Below are 17,921 nucleotides of genomic sequence, written 5' to 3'. Positions count from 1 at the left end.
CGGTGCCAGATACGCATACGTCCCCACGGTGCTAGATACGCAAATGCCCCCACAGTGCTAGATACGCAAATGCCCCCACAGTGCTAGATAAGCAAATGCCCCCACAGTGCTAGATACGCATATGCTCCCACAGTGCCAGATACGCATATGCCCCCACAGTGCTAGATATGCCCCCACAGTGCCAGATATGCCGACACAGAGCCAGATACGCAGATGCCCCCACAGTACCAGATACGCAGATGCCCCCAAAGTGCCAGATATGCCCCCACACTGCCAGATATTCCCCCACTGAGCCAGATACGCAGATGCCCCCCAGTGCCAGATACGCAGATGCCCCCACAGTGCCAGATATGCCCCCACAGTGCCAGATATGCCCCCACAGAGCCAAATACACAGATGCCCCCACAGTGCCAGATACACAGATGCCCCCACAGTGCCAGATACGCATACGTCCCCACAGTGCCAGATACGCATACGTCCCCACAGTGCCAGATACACATACGTCCCCACAGTGCCAGATACGCAAATGCCCCCACAGTGCCAGATACGCAAATGCCCCCACAGTGCCAGATACGCATATGCTCCCACAGTGCTAGATACGCATATGCTCCCACTGCCAGATACGCATATGCTCTCACAGTGCCAGATATGCCCCCACAGTGCCAGATATGCCCCCACAGAGCCAGATACGCAGATGCCCCCACAGAGCCAGATATGCAGATGCCCCCACAGTGCCAGATATGCATACGTCCCCACAGTGCCAGATATGCATACGTCCCCACAGTGCCAGATACGCATACGTCCCCACAGTGCCAGATACGCAAACGCCCCCACAGTGCCAGATATGCATACGTCCCCATGGTGCCAGATACGCAAACGCCCCCACAGTGCTAGATATGCATATGCTCCCACTGCCAGATACGCATATGCTCCCACTGTGCCAGATACGCATATGCCCCCACAGTGCCAGATATGCCCACACAGTTCCAGATATGCCCCCACAGTGCCAGATACGCAGATGCCCCCACAGTGCCAGATACGCAGATGCCCCCACAGTGCCAGATACGCAGATGCCCCCACAGTGCCAGATATGCAGATGCCCCCACAGTGCTAAATATGCCCCCACAGTGCCAGATACGCAGATGCCCCCACAGTGCAAAAACACATGCCCCCACAGGATGACTAACGGGCGGGCAGGAGCAGGCGAGCGAGTGGACGGGCAGGAGCGGGCGCCACCCGCACTTTCAAACAAGTCTGTATTGTCCGGCCTCAGCACAATTTGAGCATATGTAATGAGCGGCGTGACATCATGACACTCCGCCGCTCATTACATATTCATAATCGATGCGGCAGAGGTGGGGGGAGTATGTGCATGTCCGCGGAAGCACTGACTATCACTGTCAATGACAGTGAAGTCAGTGAATCGAGGTACGCGGCCGGAGCGCGCTCAATGTGCGGCGCCTTACCCGGACGCGTACTGTATCTATAGGGACGGAATTGTAGTGCTGCCGCTAGCATCGGCGGCAGCAGGCACAGGTGGGCAATCGCGGATCCGCGTGGACGGCACCTCCCTCCATATTTGGGGGGAGCGAGCTGCCCCCCTGACCCCCCCATTTCCGACGCCTCTGTCTGTCTGTCTATCTATCTATCTATCTAATCTGTCTGCCATAATGTGTAAAAAGGGGACGCTGTCTGCCGTACTGTGTAAAAAGGGGGATGCTCTCTGCCGTAATGTAATCAAGGGGTTTGCATGGAGCGCACAGTATGTGTATCTTGTTCAAGGGGGCTGCTGGTATCTGGAGAGTTGTCCAGACTCTAGGGCTAGTGTTATCGTACAGGTTTTGGATACCTGCGCTCACCCTCTATTTGGTGTTTGTATGTGAGAAATGATGTATCTCTATGATCTGTAAATACCTTTATAAGTCACAATGCTTAGTATAACAGATGGTACAATAATTCATATATAATTGATGATATTGTGATTACACATAAATGCCCTTATAGTAACATGCATATTGTGTGAACATCCGATGTATAGGGAAATTAAACACAAGATGAAATAAAATATGGTATTGCCGCTTGATGAATATCCTAAAAAAAAAAAAAAGAAAAGTCTTGTGAGAAAAGGAATATCTTTGTTCCAGATATATAAGAGTCAGTCTTTATCTGAAGGGATTTCCTTTCCCCTCAGTGTGAGTCTAAACAGTGTGCCCAGAGGCGGTTCTTTGTCAATAATTGATCGTAGGTGGAGGTCGTGTTCTGGGAGGCCGGTGTCCCGGCCTGCCAGGTGCAACTTACCCTCACGATGTGATGTTTAGTTCTCTTTGTTCACTCTGTGGTGAGTGATAATGTGGCCGCTTGCGCTGTTTCCGCTGTATCCGTCCCCAGTGGTGCTCCTCAGCAGACAGAGCTGGAAGCCTTCCTGGCTCTGCTGCTAGGCTGCCGGGTCCCGCCGGAAGCCGCACTGAACAACCGGAAGTTGCGTTGCCACAACGCTCAGCTTCTTCCTATGTCCTGTGCGGTCTCAACGGCCGCTCCACTCGCCGGACGGCGAGGAGTCTTGTGGATGTAGTTTGCGGTGATGTGCTGGCAAGCTTGAGGTGTTTGTATGGATCTGTTTCCGGCGAGTGGAGCGGCCGTTGAGACCGCACAGGACATAGGAAGAAGCTGAGCCAGCAGAGCCAGGAAGGCTTCCAGCCCTGTCTGCTGAGGAGCACCACCGGGGACGGATACAGCGGAAACAGCGCAAGTGGCCACATCATCAATCACCACAGAGTGAACAAAGAGAACTAAACATCACATCGTGAGGGTAAGTTGCACCTGGCAGGCCGGAACGCCGGCCTCCCAGAACACGACCTCCACCTACGATCAATTATTGACAAAGAACCGCCTCTGGGCACACTGCTTAGACTCACACTGAGGGGAAAGGAAATCCCTTCAGATAAAGACTGACTCCTATATATCTGGAACAAAGATATTCCTTTTCTCACAAGACTTTTCTTTAGGATATTCATCACGCGGCAATACCATATTTTCTTTCATTTTGTGTTTATTTTCCCTATACATCGGATGTTCACACAATGGCCCTCATTCCGAGTTGATCACTCGCAAGGCGATTTTAGCAGAGTTACACACGCTAAGCCGCCGCCTACTGGGAGTGAATCTTAGCTTCTTAAAATTGCGAACGATGTAATCGCAATATTGCGATTACAAACTACTTAGCAGTTTCTGAGTAGCTTCAGACTTACTCGGCATCTGCGATCAGTTCAGTGCTTGTCGTTCCTGGTTTGACGTCACAAACACACCCAGCGTTCGCCCAGACACTCCCCCGTTTCTCCGGCCACTCCTGCGTTTTTTCCGGAAACGGTAGCGTTTTTATCCACACGCCCATAAAACGCCGTGTTTCCGCCCAGTAACACCCATTTCCAGTCAATCACACTACGATCGCCAGAGCGAAGAAAAAGCCGTGAGTAAAAATACTATCTTCATTGTTAAATTACTTGGCGCAGTCGCAGTGCGAATATTGCGCATGCGTACTAAGCGGAATTTCACTGCGATGCGATGAAAATTACCGAGCGAAAGACTCGGAATGAGGGCCAATATGCATGTTACTATAAGGGCATTTATGTGTAATCACAATATCATCAATTATATATGAATTATTGTACCATCTGTTATACTAAGCATTGTGACTTATAAAGGTATTTACAGATCATAGAGATACATCATTTCTCACATACAAACACCAAATAGAGGGTGAGCGCAGGTATCCAAAACCTGTACGATAACTCTGCCGTAATGTGTAAAAAGGGGGACGCTGTCTGCCATAATGTGTAAAAAGGGGGACGCTGTCTGCCATAATGTGTAAAAAGGGGACGCTGTCTGCCGTATTGTGTAAAAAAGGGACGCTGTCTGCCGTATTGTGTAAAAAGGGGATGCTGTCTGCCGTAATGTGTAAAAAGGTGGACGCTGTCTGCCGGGCGGGAGCCGAAGGAGAAGACCGCGCGCGGGAGCGCGGAGCAAGAGGAAGACGCCGGGCGGGAGCAGAAGACGGACGGCGCGCGGAAGAGCGCTGAAGAGCTCGGGTGGCCGCGGAAGAGGCCAGAAGACTCCAGGCTCGGGGAAGGAGATGTCCAGCCGCGGCTGGACGTGGCGAAGCGACGGCGGCGCCGCTGGCCAGGACGGGCCAGCGGTAGAAGAGGCCATCCCGGATTGAGAAGCGCTGCAGTGGTGGGAAGCAATGGAGCTGTGCAGTTCCCCACTGCAGCCTTCTCCACCAAGGTAGGCCCTTGTGAGGTGCCCCCCTCCCATTCCTCCCTAGACCACCGGGTGTTCGGGCATTAGGCCCGTGGGCACGGACGGGCAATAGGCCCGAGCGCATATAGGAGTTTGGGGGTCATTATTTGGTGCGGTGGTTTGGGCATTAGGCCCAAGCCACCCTCTCCCAGCGCAGTAGGCGTGCACTAGGCCCGGGGGCACATCAGGCAATAGGCCTGTGGGGCATTAGAGGGCATTAGGCCCTAGTGTATTTTTGGCCAATTAGGTTAACATAAGGTGACCCTGGGCACCAGGCCCAGGTCACCCAACGAGGGACGAGTTAGGCGGGCACTAGGCCCGTGGGTAAGGTCAGGCCTCGGGTCCATGCGCAAATAGGGGGCGCTAGGCCCAATAAATAAGCGGTTCCCCCAAAGTGAATAGAGGTGGCACTAGGCACTAGGCCCAATTCACCCCAAGGTGTTTAGGCAGGCAGGCCCGCTCGGCCTGAGCCCATAGAAAGAAGTGTACAGGAGGTGGGCAGGCTGTGTGGCGCCCACCCCCTTCCAGCGGTAGCTAGGGATTTAAAGGAACAGCACCGGGGGGTCTTGTAATCCGATACTGTGATGTATGTTGTTACCGTGCAGGGCAAAATGTCTGTTTGTTTTAAGTTTGTGCATAGTTGTGTTGCACCACCCACACGAGCTAGTTTGAGGGCTCTGTTTATGTAGCTAGTGTAGCGGACGCACACTAGGGTAGTTCTTGGCCCTGCACGGCTGTTTTCTCTTTACCTCCTTACAGGGACCTGTAAGTGGAGTAGATCGGAGTGCAAGACTTGTAACGGTGAGTAGCATCTGTGTTCCCTTGTCCCTTGTCTGTCCCCGAGCGCCAGAATAGGGATTGCTCACGGATGTGAGAACCCCTTCATCACACTACGCGCGAGATTGCGAGTGTGTGAAATCTGGGTGGCTGAGGCTCTGTGTGTCACAACTGAGGGCCTGAGCTGACAGGAGGCAGCCTCAGTTGTAGGGGCTGAGATGTACCGGAACCTGGGAGGTTGTATCAGACCCCTGGACATGTAAGTAACATGAATAATAATTGCCCGAAGGCGTGACCACGACAACTTGGATAAAAGTCAATGATGTTTATTATGACAACTCCGCAACACAGCAGCAGTAAAAGAAAACGTAAAAGTCAGCAAAGAATAAATACAGTTCCTGGGTACTACAGGATGGCAGGAGCCACAGGGCACTGGTAGTGTGAGATAGTTCTTATGATCTTCTAGATGGAAAGTCCTTACCAGGCCCGACTGTAGCAATGGAGATAACCCAGGATTGTGCCAGCTGGTGTTCCAGGAAAAGCTGGGTTGCTGAAGATAAAACAGCTGCTGTGGATACTGGCTGGAACCAGACTGTTGTTAGCACGGAGTGGATACTGGCTGGAACCAGTTAAATAATAAATGAACTTGGGAGCGATGAAATATGAACTGAAATGTAGAACTTGAGAGCGGAGAAATAATAATACCGGTGGAGAGTGGTAAAGTGTAGAAAGGACACCGGCCCTTTAAGGGAAGCTGTACTCTGCTGGAAGCTGAGCTGGAAGCAGGTAATGTTGTAGCTGGAAACAGATGAATCCACAATGGATTGGAGAGGCAGGCTACACCGCAGGTGGAATGCTGGTGCGGGTCTCTATGGTGGAAGTCTTGAGACAGGAGCTGGAACCTGGAAGACAATCACAGGAGAGAGACAAACAGGAACTAGGTTTGACAACCAAAGCACTGACGCCTTCCTTGCTCAGGCACAGTGTATTTATACCTGCAGCAAGGAAGGGATTGGCTAGGCAATTATGCAGATTAACAATACTGACAACAGATTGGAGGAAATGATCAGCTGACAGAATCCAAGATGGCTGCGCCCATGCAGACACTTGGAGGGAAGTTTGGTTTGTAATCCATGTGGTAATGAAAACAGTAATGGCGGCGCCGGCCACTGGAGACAGGAGACGCCAGTCTGACAAGTGCACATCCAACCACGCGGACACAGCGGAGGCCGCGGCTGACGTAATCGCCACTCTGACACTCTGCATGCAGAAGCTCAGGGACGGCGGCGGAGGCCGCGGGAGACGCCATGCCAGATGTAATAAGGCGTTACTGTGACAGCGTCTCAGAGAGACAGGAGAGGATGCAGGAATGTGAACATTAGGATAACAGATGGGATCCGGTCCTGGAGCGCTGAGCCAGCCTTAGGAGGCATCTGATGGGTAAGAAATGGCGTCCAGATACCCGGATCGTGACAGCACCCCCCCCTTTAGGAGTGGCCCCAGGACACTTCTTTGGCTTTTGAGGAAACTTGGAATGGAATCTCCGGACCAAGGCAGGAGCATGGACATCAGAAGCATTGGTCCATGAACGTTCCTCAGGACCGTAACCCTTCCAGTCAATAAGATACTGTAGTTGACCGTAACGGTGACGTGAGTCCAGGATCTTGGCCACTTCATACTCAACGCCTCGTTGAGTTTGGACTTTCGGAGTTGGAGGAAGTGAGGAATGAAACCGATTCAAGATCAGCGGTTTCAACAGGGAAACATGGAATGTCCTGGGTATTTTTAAGAAGGGAGGCAACTGGAGTCTGTAAGCAACAGGATTGATGACTTGTTCAATCTTGAAAGGACCGATATAGCGAGGTGCAAACTTCATACTGGGAACTCTTAACCTCAAATTCTTCGTGGATAACCATACCCGATCACCCACCTTGAGAGCAGGAACTGCTCGACGCTTCTTATCCGCAAACTTCTTGTACCTGAACGATGCCTTGAGCAGAGCTGATCGTACGCTCTTCCAGATATTGGCAAACTGATGCAAGGTGATATCCACTGCGGGAACAGAAGTTGCTGGAAGCGGTTGGAACTCAGGAACTTTAGGGTGGAATCCAAAGTTAGTGAAGAATGGTGTTGAAGCAGATGAAGAATGATACTGGTTGTTATGACAGAACTCGGCCCAGGGAAGTAATTGAACCCAGTCATCTTGAGAGGAGGACACATAGATGCGGAGGAAGGCCTCCAAGTCCTGATTCACCCTCTCGGTTTGACCATTGGTCTGAGGATGGTAAGCCGTGGAAAACTTTAGCTTGACTTGGAGGACTTGACATAAACTTCGCCAGAATTTGGCTGTGAATTGAACTCCTCGATCTGAGATAATTTCTTCAGGAAGACCGTGGAGTCGGAAGATCTCTTGTATGAATACTTGAGCCAACTTGGAAGCTGACGGAAGACCGGTGAGAGGAATGAAGTGTGCCATCTTGGTGAACCGGTCAACTACCACCCAGATGGTATTGAACTTGTTGCACATGGGTAAGTCTGTAATGAAATCCATCGACAAGTGGGTCCATGGTCGACGGGGAACGGATAGTGGAACCAGTTGCCCCGCAGGCGACTGGCGGGATACTTTATGTTGGGCACACTTTGGGCAAGATGCAATAAACTCCAAGACGTCCTTTTTCAGAGTTGGCCACCAATAGGACCTAGAGATAAACTCCAGGGTTTTTTGGATACCTGTATGTCCGGCAAAACGGGAAGCATGGGCCCAATGCATGAGCTTCTTCCTTAGCATCGGCTTCACAAAACTTTTCCCTGATGGGGGCGTAGAGTCCATCCGTACCGTGGAGAATGCCAACGGATTTATAATAGGATGCTTGTCTGAAGACTCTGACTCATTTTCTTGCTCCCATGAGCGGGAAAGGGCATCGGCCTTGCGATTCTGAGAGCCCGGACAGAACTGGAGTTTAAAGTCGAACCTGGAAAAGAAAAGTGCCCATCTGGCCTGACGAGGGTTGAGACATTGTGCGCCCTTCAGGTATAAAAGGTTCTTGTGGTCTGTAAGTATGGTGATTGAATGAGAAGCTCCCTCCAACAGATACCTCCACTCTTCTAGAGCGAGCTTGATGGCTAGCAACTCCTGGTCGCCAATGGCATAGTTGCGCTCAGCTGGGGAGAACTTCCGGGAGAAGAAACTGCAAGGGTGTAAATGGCCATCTTTAGCCCTCTGAGATAACACCGCTCCTACTCCAACGGAGGAGGCATCCACCTCTAAGATGAAAGGAGAGTCGATGTCAGGCTGTTTCAGAACAGGCGCAGAGATGAACCTTTGTTTTAAAAGATGAAATGCTTGCATGGCTTCTTCAGACCACTTGGACGGGTTAGCACCCTTCTTAGTGAAAGCAGTAATAGGCGCCACAATGGTGGAAAAGTCTCGTATAAACTTTCGGTAATAGTTGGCGAACCCTAAGAACCTCTGGACCCCTTTGAGGGTTAAGGGTACCGGCCAATTTTGGATTGCTTGTAGTTTCTCAGGATCCATCTCTAGTCCGGAACCGGACACAATGTACCCTAGAAACGGAATGGACTTGACTTCAAAGACGCATTTTTCTAATTTGCAATAGAGATGATTGACACGGAGACGGGACAGAACCTCTTTAACCCAAAAACGATGTTCCTCTAAATCGTTGGCAAAAATGAGGATATCGTCTAGATAGACCACGACATGACGGTATAGAATGTCTCTGAAGATCTCATTGACAAAATGCTGGAAGACAGCTGGAGCATTGCTCAATCCGAAGGGCATGATGAGGTACTCATAATGTCCGTCACGGGTGTTAAAGGCGGTCTTCCACTCGTCACCCTCACGGATCTGGATGAGATTGTATGCACCTCGCAAGTCCAGCTTTGTAAAGATGGTAGCTCCGCTAACTCTGTCAAAGAGCTCAGTAATCAGGGGTAAAGGATAACGGTTCTTGATGGTAATGTCGTTCAAACCTCTGTAGTCGATGCACGGCCGCAGACCACCATCTTTCTTTTTTACAAAAAAGAAGCCTGCGCCGGCTGGAGAAGAAGAAGGTCGAATGAACCCCTTTGCTAGGTTCTCTTTAATATATTCCTCCATAGAATGCGTCTCAGGCAGAGACAACGGATAAGTTCGGCCTCGAGGTGGAACCTTCCCTGGAACGAGATCAATCGGACAGTCCCATTCTCTATGAGGAGGAAGGATATCAGCAGAAGCTTTACTGAACACATCCGTGAAATCTTGATATGGAGGAGGTGGAACATCAGACGACCTGGGGGAGGAAGAACAGACAGGCAATACTTTAAACAAACATGTCTCAGCACAGGAGGAACCCCATGCCAGGATTTGCGTAGTCGTCCAATCAATTGTAGGATTGTGAAGACGGAGCCATGGAAGGCCCAGGACCACAGGATGTGTGGCTCTTGGAATCACTAAAAAAGAAATAAGTTCGGAATGAAGAACTCCCACTCTCAGACGAACTGGTAGAGTCCTTAAAGAAATAACTGCATCAAAAATTTTGCTGCCATCCACGGCAGTTAAAGAAATGGACGAAGGAAGTCTCTCGGTGGGTAGGGACCACCGTTTAACATAGGCTTCGGTAATAAAGTTCCCAGCTGCTCCGGAATCAAGGAGGGCAATGACGTTCCGATAACGTTGAGCAACTTGAAGCGAGACTGGGAGATTACAATCTTGAGGAGATGGAGAGGAGATCATTACTCCTAGCCGGCCCTCTCCTTGGCGAGCTAGGATTTGGAGTTTCCCGGACGTTTGGGACAGGCATTAATGGTGTGAGACGGAGCTGCACAATAGAGACAGAGAAACTCGGAGAGACGTCTTCGGCGCTCAGCAGGAGTTAAACGGGAACGGCCAAGTTGCATGGGCTCATCTTTAGATGGTGACAGTTGACGAGGAGGAGGAGCAGAAGATTTTGGAGCAGATGATCTTCCACGCTCAGTTGCTCTCTCTCTGAAACGTAAATCAACTTTCGTGCAGAGTGAGATTAGCTCATCTAACTTAGAAGGTAAGTCTCTGGTAGCTAACTCATCTTTAATACGCTCAGATAAGCCATGCCAGAATGCAGCATACAGGGCCTCGTCGTTCCATGCCAGTTCGGATGCCAGGATCTGGAACTGTATCAGATATTGTCCTACAGTACGTGACCCCTGGCGTAAACGGAGAATCTCGGATGAAGCTGAGGTTACCCGGCCTGGCTCGTCGAAGATGCGCCTGAATGTTGACACGAAGGCAGTGTAGGAAGATAGCAGGGTGTCGGACCTCTCCCATAACGGTGATGCCCAATCAAGGGCTGAGCCACTGAGAAGAGAAATAATGTAGGCAATTTTTGTACGGTCACTGGGAAAATTGCCAGGTTGTAGCTCAAACTGAATCTCACACTGGTTGAGAAATCCCCTGCAGAATCTTGGAGATCCGTCAAATTTTGCTGGCGTTGGAAGATGAAGACGTGGAGCAGAAATGGGTAAGGTGGGTGGGGTTATAGCTGGAGTCCCTGTGGTTGACGCACCAGACGCGCCTGATCCACGGAGAGTTGTCTGAATCCCATCCAGCCGAGTAGAGAGATCCTGGAGACAGCGGATGATGTGGCCCTGTGCAGCCTCCTGATGTTCTAGTCGGGCTGCCAGTTCTTGCATCGGCCTGGCCGCTTGATCCTGGTCTCCGGCTGGATTCATTAGGTCAGTGCTTACTGTCACAACTGAGGGCCTGAGCTGACGGGAGGCAGCCTCAGTTGTAGGGGCTGAGATGTACCGGAACCTGGGAGGTTGTATCAGACCCCTGGACATGTAAGTAACATGAATAATAATTGCCCGAAGGCGTGACCACGACAACTTGGATAAAAGTCAATGATGTTTATTATGACAACTCCGCAACACAGCAGCAGTAAAAGAAAACGTAAAAGTCAGCAAAGAATAAATACAGTTCCTGGGTACTACAGGATGGCAGGAGCCACAGGGCACTGGTAGTGTGAGATAGTTCTTATGATCTTCTAGATGGAAAGTCCTTACCAGGCCCGACTGTAGCAATGGAGATAACCCAGGATTGTGCCAGCTGGTGTTCCAGGAAAAGCTGGGTTGCTGAAGATAAAACAGCTGCTGTGGATACTGGCTGGAACCAGACTGTTGTTAGCACGGAGTGGATACTGGCTGGAACCAGTTAAATAATAAATGAACTTGGGAGCGATGAAATATGAACTGAAATGTAGAACTTGAGAGCGGAGAAATAATAATACCGGTGGAGAGTGGTAAAGTGTAGAAAGGACACCGGCCCTTTAAGGGAAGCTGTACTCTGCTGGAAGCTGAGCTGGAAGCAGGTAATGTTGTAGCTGGAAACAGATGAATCCACAATGGATTGGAGAGTCAGGCTACACCGCAGGTGGAATGCTGGTGCGGGTCTCTATGGTGGAAGTCTTGAGACAGGAGCTGGAACCTGGAAGACAATCACAGGAGAGAGACAAACAGGAACTAGGTTTGACAACCAAAGCACTGACGCCTTCCTTGCTCAGGCACAGTGTATTTATACCTGCAGCAAGGAAGGGATTGGCTAGGCAATTATGCAGATTAACAATACTGACAACAGATTGGAGGAAATGATCAGCTGACAGAATCCAAGATGGCTGCGCCCATGCAGACACTTGGAGGGAAGTTTGGTTTGTAATCCATGTGGTAATGAAAACAGTAATGGCGGCGCCGGCCACTGGAGACAGGAGACGCCAGTCTGACAAGTGCACATCCAACCACGCGGACACAGCGGAGGCCGCGGCTGACGTAATCGCCACTCTGACACTCTGCATGCAGAAGCTCAGGGACGGCAGCGGAGGCCGCGGGAGACGCCATGCCAGATGTAATAAGGCGTTACTGTGACAGCGTCTCAGAGAGACAGGAGAGGATGCAGGAATGTGAACATTAGGATAACAGATGGGATCCGGTCCTGGAGCGCTGAGCCAGCCTTAGGAGGCATCTGATGGGTAAGAAATGGCGTCCAGATACCCGGATCGTGACACTGTGCCAGTGATGACCTTTCACCCAACCGGTGAAGGTCGCCGTCACCCCTGGGGTATCCCCTTTTCCGGTGGAAGAAGGGTTGATACCCCCCCTTAAGGTAGACTATTTTCTCCTCAGCTCGGTCGTCGGTCAGCTCCGAGAGGGAATCGCCATGTCCGGATCCGACTGAAGATTGCCAGGTCCGTTGAAGGTTCCGGTACCTGAAGGTGAGAGAGAGCGGCGCCTGGTGAGTACCGAAACTACACCTGCACGGCAGCAGGTACCACCACACGCATCGCCGCCCTCTTACAAATGCACACCTTTTAGCCCAGGGGCTCTGAGTCAGGAAACCAGTAAACCAGGATGGAGCACCGTCAACTACAGTAGTAAATGTAAAATACAGTTTAATGCAATAAAGCAAATAAACATTTTTTTAAAAAGGAAACAAAAGCATAAAATAACCACAGAGGAATATTGATTAAGATAAACCATGCACCATATATATGCCAACGTCCAGCAGAAATAAAATCTCTCTCTCTCTCTCTCTCTCTCTCTCTCTCTCTCTCTCTCTCTCTCTCTAATCACTAATAAATTAGTGTAAAACCAGCACTGAGTGAGCGTTCTGATGCTGATTTATGTATGGAACAATGCCTAATCATATATGCATCAATTACCGCACTTTAAACACTTATGCTATGTAAATATGAGTTGCAGCTCTCTCACCCTTTCCCAGTGGTAGAATGCCGCTTGCTCCAACTTTGCTCCCAGGAGACTTGTAAACCAGCGTGGGGTAGAATCAGCACTCGCAATATTAGTGATAGCTGTGGCAATCTTGTGACATAGTGGTACCTCCTCCTGCAGCTGACCCGGCCTCAGCGTGTCCTCCTTGCAGTGTTCTCCTCCCCAACCCAGACCGCAGTGCATTGGAGACCGCAATGCATGGGAGGAGGAGGTGAGCTGGGAGTGGTAGAGAGGGCGGTCCTGGGTAATTTTAGCTGCACCCTTCCAGGGGGCTATTTGAGGATAAGTGTATGCATGGCTGGATTGGGGCTTAAAATGGGCCGGCTTTCTTGCATCGCATGGGGGAAAGGGGACATGGCCACTTGACACTGGGATGTACTGTGAATTCATGGGGTTGTGTCCTTGAGGCACCCCCAATCATGCAGAGCTGCTTGGCCATGCCTCCTGACAGCTGGAATTGCATATCAGGCCATTGTCCCTCCTGCCATAACTATCACTGTTGGTGTACGTAGACACATCCAGTGTCGGACTGAGGCATAAAGGGCCCACCAGGGGAATGCATTGGTAGGGGCCCATGTTTAGAGGAGTGGCCAGTCTCCTGAAGAGGTGTGGCCAGCCACCACATTGGTTGCCTAGCCATGAGAGAGTGCATGGGCTGGGCCCCTTGACAAATGTATATACTGTAGTAAATATAATGAATGCCTGATAATGTGCCAGGGTAATACACCATAGTCCTGTGCAGTATAAGGTAACATGTATATTGTACAATTCAAGTGCTCAGTCTGGAACCTGAGCCATAGTGGAGGGGAAGGCCCCCCAGACAGTGGGGCCCACCGGTGGCTTCCCCTGTACCCCTGTGGGCCAGTCCAACCCTGGACACAATTGTAATATATTTGATAGGTGTGTCAGTGTCACACATAATGCAAGCACAAGCCCAGACGCCTAGTACTATGGATGGAATGCATCTGATGTGACTATACACCCGAGTCATACGCATCTATGTGATTGCACTGCCCCACTTCTCTGTACATTGTCCTCAGGAGTTACACCTACCCCAGGCTGGGGGGTATATTATTTACCAAAGGCCCTTTGTCATCAATTTTATTTATTTATTTTCATCATTTTCAAATGACTGAAAAGCGATCTCTATCTATGTTTTATTTCAGGGACTAAATGACACATTTGCTAACAGATCATTTATAAATGTTAGTTAGTACATATGTGTTTTAGCCGCTGATACACATCAATGAAAATCATCCATTAGTATATATACCCCTGGGTGCAGGCTATTTGGCATCCACTTTGCATACGCAAGACAAAATGGGAAGCAACTCTGGCTACACGTCCATGATACACCCACGGAATGGTTCTTTTATATGCCTTCATATTGTTTCTAGAAGCAGAGGTAGGTATGGACGTTTCGTGCAATGCATTCTGGGGCTTGCACCCATTGACTACACCGGATCCCCCCGCGCGGCTTATGCATCATAGGACTCATGCAGAGGGACCCAGAAGTCCCCACACCGCAAAGACAGCTCTTATCGGAAGAGCTGTTCTGTGCTAATAATTCTAATATTCATAATAATGATATTTATAGAAGACTTTTCTCCTCATAGGACTCAAAATGTTTCTACATACAGCAGTGATTTTCAACCTTTTTTAACTCGCGGCACACCATACAATATTTTAAAATTGCTAAGGCACACCATCAGTTCCCCACGGAAAAAAAAACACACACATTGGCCCTCACAGTAAAAAAAAATACTCCACACATACATTGGCCTACACAGAAAAAACAATCACATTGCTCCCCACATAAATCCTATTGCTCCCCATATGAATTAGTCCCATTGCTCCCAACATAAATTATTTACAGTGTTCCCCCCATAAATCCTTTTGCTCCCCACAGGAGAAATCAAATAATAAATATTAGCCCCTACCTGTCAGCTGTCCTCCTCCCTGTCTCTCAGTGGCGGGGGTTGTTCATAGTGGAGTACTGCAAATACTGAGCAGCGGGCGGTCGGGCAGGTGTGGATGTGGGTGGGCAAGGAAAGCTGTGTATGCAGGCGGGAACTGGAAGATGTGTATGCAGGCAAGTGGGCTGGCTGGGTGGTGAGACGCGGTGGCCGTGACCTATGATGTCACACCACCGCGTCTTCAAGTCATAGGTCACAGGCGGGGCACGACTGATCCTCTAAGAAGAGACTGGGCCACAGTTAGCTCTGAAGGTGCAGGCAGCGACTCTGACTCCGCGGCACACCTTGCAACTGGTCGCGGCACACTGGTTGAAAAAGCCTGACATACAGGGTTAATAAATGCTGATATGCAGGTAGTGAGTGGCGGGTTGTATCTCATGCAAACTGCGATGCTTGATGTATCCCACCCTTTATCATAAAGTAAAGCACCCGTCTCAGCTCATTTCTCTCCATTCACTCATCATTTACTTAACACTTAGGGGGAGATGTACTAAGCAGTGATAAAAACAGAGAAGTGAGCCAGTGGAGAAGTTGCCCATGGCAACCAATCAGCATTGACGTAACATTTATAATTTGCATACTATAAAAGTATACAGAGCAGCCGATTGGTTGCTTTGGGCAACTTCTCCACTGGCTCACTTCTCCACTTTTATCACTGCTTAGTACATGTCCCCCACAGGATGTAATGGCACTCTAATATTGCAATTCCATGCAGAAGAACATTATTAAATATTGATTATATTATTTATTGTATAATATCGTTTCTTGTTAATCTGTAGTAATGACAGCATTGTGCCGACACACAATGGGTGTGGTTGCTGGCTGTAAGCTTTCCTTACAGGATGATAGCGATATATTCATCCCATTCTGTGGAAGACGATGAAATAATGAAGTGGAGGAGCATTACAGCAAATAAACCAAGCTGTCTATTCCAGCGTTCTATAGTCTCCTTTTCTATTAAGGAAGAGGAAAATAACAGATAAAATCAATTTGCTAGATTGTTCATGAACAAAAACTCCTCTATGCAAAGCTGACTTCCTCATTTAAATGCAAACTCTGCTCCTTTGTATAGTCTTTTAGGCAGATGCTAATTCTGTAATGTAATAGCCCAAGTTGTTTTTTTGGGGTTTTTTTCTTTCTTTTTTTGGAAAGGTGAAAGGGGTTTTTCTCTTGTGTTCTTTAGATGAAAGTATTTCTGGTCAGGAAGATTAAACTATTCCAAGTAGTTGACATTTTCATCTGAGTTTTTTTTTAAGCAGGTAAGATTTCAGAGAAAGGACCCCACTCTAATTTCACAGCCCAAAAAAAAAAAAAAAACACCAACCCAAAACGATTGTTAAATCAGCGTAATCAATAGCAATAGACTGGACTTTTGCTCCACTCCCTTTGCCTTCCTATATCATCATTACACACTCGACATACCATCTCGGAGCAAGGGCCATAGGATTGACATTTATTTCCAGAAACAACAAGGCTGGGGGAACGGACACAAGAGCTGTAAAACCGGTACACTTCAACAATTAAACCTGGCCAGGTACGCACTTCACCTGAAACCAATGCTATCAGCTGGAAAGTTGTTCTGTCTTTTAATGGATATACATCCATACGGATTTGTGAGGCTGCAGAAAATACTTCTCATAGATGATCATGCAAAAATTAAAATATGACTTAATTCACAAATATGCACCGAATACTAGGGATTTACATGTAGTTCAGGACAGCGTAGTCTGCAAGTTGTGTATTTTGAAAGTAAAGGCAATTTATTCTTTGCTTTCAGATGCTGTTTGCTAAGGGGACAGTCAAACACTATTCCACTGATTGACTGAATGAAGTATGTATGTTATACTCACGTGCGGCTTGTGGGTGGTTAATGAGCAACCATTTATGTTTATTCAATATGTATTTCATGTACAGTATATTTAGTGTCCATTCTCATCGCTTTTATATATAGTGGGGGTCTTATACATCTTTACATCCATGATTGTGATATGGAGGAAACTCAGTGCACACTTGGATATAGAGTTTGCATTTGAATTATAAGAGAATTTGATGTTGATATTTGCAGGATAATTGAAAATTGTGCATTTTTTATGCTGAAAATCTTTTTACGTTGGTGTAAGCAGTTTTTTTTGTATTTCCAGTAATAACTTGAGCTGGATGGATTTAGCATGACTACACTAGTAAAATGCAGTGAGACCATATTAATGATGATTAGCATAACTGATGGAGTGTTCTGCAATCTGGTGATAGATTTTTATTTGACAAGTCACAAAAGATGACATTGAGATTTATCATTTACATAAAGTCAAATAAATTGCTAGAATCCAAGATATCTTTCAGAAGAATATTTGCATAATAGCATAATCATAGATAATATGGTTTTATATGTGCTTATGTGACTTTCAAAAAGAGATTTATACAATATTGTGGCGCTAGAACTCCATGCATACCATGCTTCATGTGTTTCTAAGACTGCTTTAGGAAAACCTGTTTCATTGGACCAGGAAAGACACATATTTCATACATGATGAACCAATACGATAAGCGCTGCCAAGCTATCCTGTGCTTTCTATAAAGAGTAGGAAAAGGTGACAGTTGAGATTTAAACATATTGGTTAATCATTGGCATTTAGTACTGACACTTATATACGGTTATTCATTTATATGATGCTAAACATGTTCCCCAATTTTTAAGTACTCCTAAGCATTTGTTATGCACTCTAGCAATGTTTCGTCGACATCGATCTTATTCACCAAAAAGTTGACTCACCATATGGGAGAATTTTGGACAGCAAATATAGCAATATTAGATACAATTATTTCTATGATTATTTTAAACATGCAATAACTACATAAGCATTCGGACCAAACAAGGAGAATTACATAAAGCTTTGGGTGTCATGGGTATACTTTTTGTCTCTTTACTACATGTATAGTTCTTATACGTGTCCTGGGGTGGCATATAAGAAAATAATGTGTAGCTATGTACCATACGGGACATCATACGTTTGCAGAGCTCTGCCTTCGCTATACATTTATTATTTGAACTATATTAAACATAATGTGCTATTTATTTGCAATATATTAGCTTATTGTTTTGCAGTGCATCTTAAACTT

Source organism: Pseudophryne corroboree, chromosome 10 (assembly GCF_028390025.1).
Source record: "Pseudophryne corroboree isolate aPseCor3 chromosome 10, aPseCor3.hap2, whole genome shotgun sequence".
Taxonomy (NCBI): Eukaryota; Metazoa; Chordata; class Amphibia; order Anura; family Myobatrachidae; genus Pseudophryne; species Pseudophryne corroboree.
Note: the sequence above shows the minus strand (reverse complement) of the source record.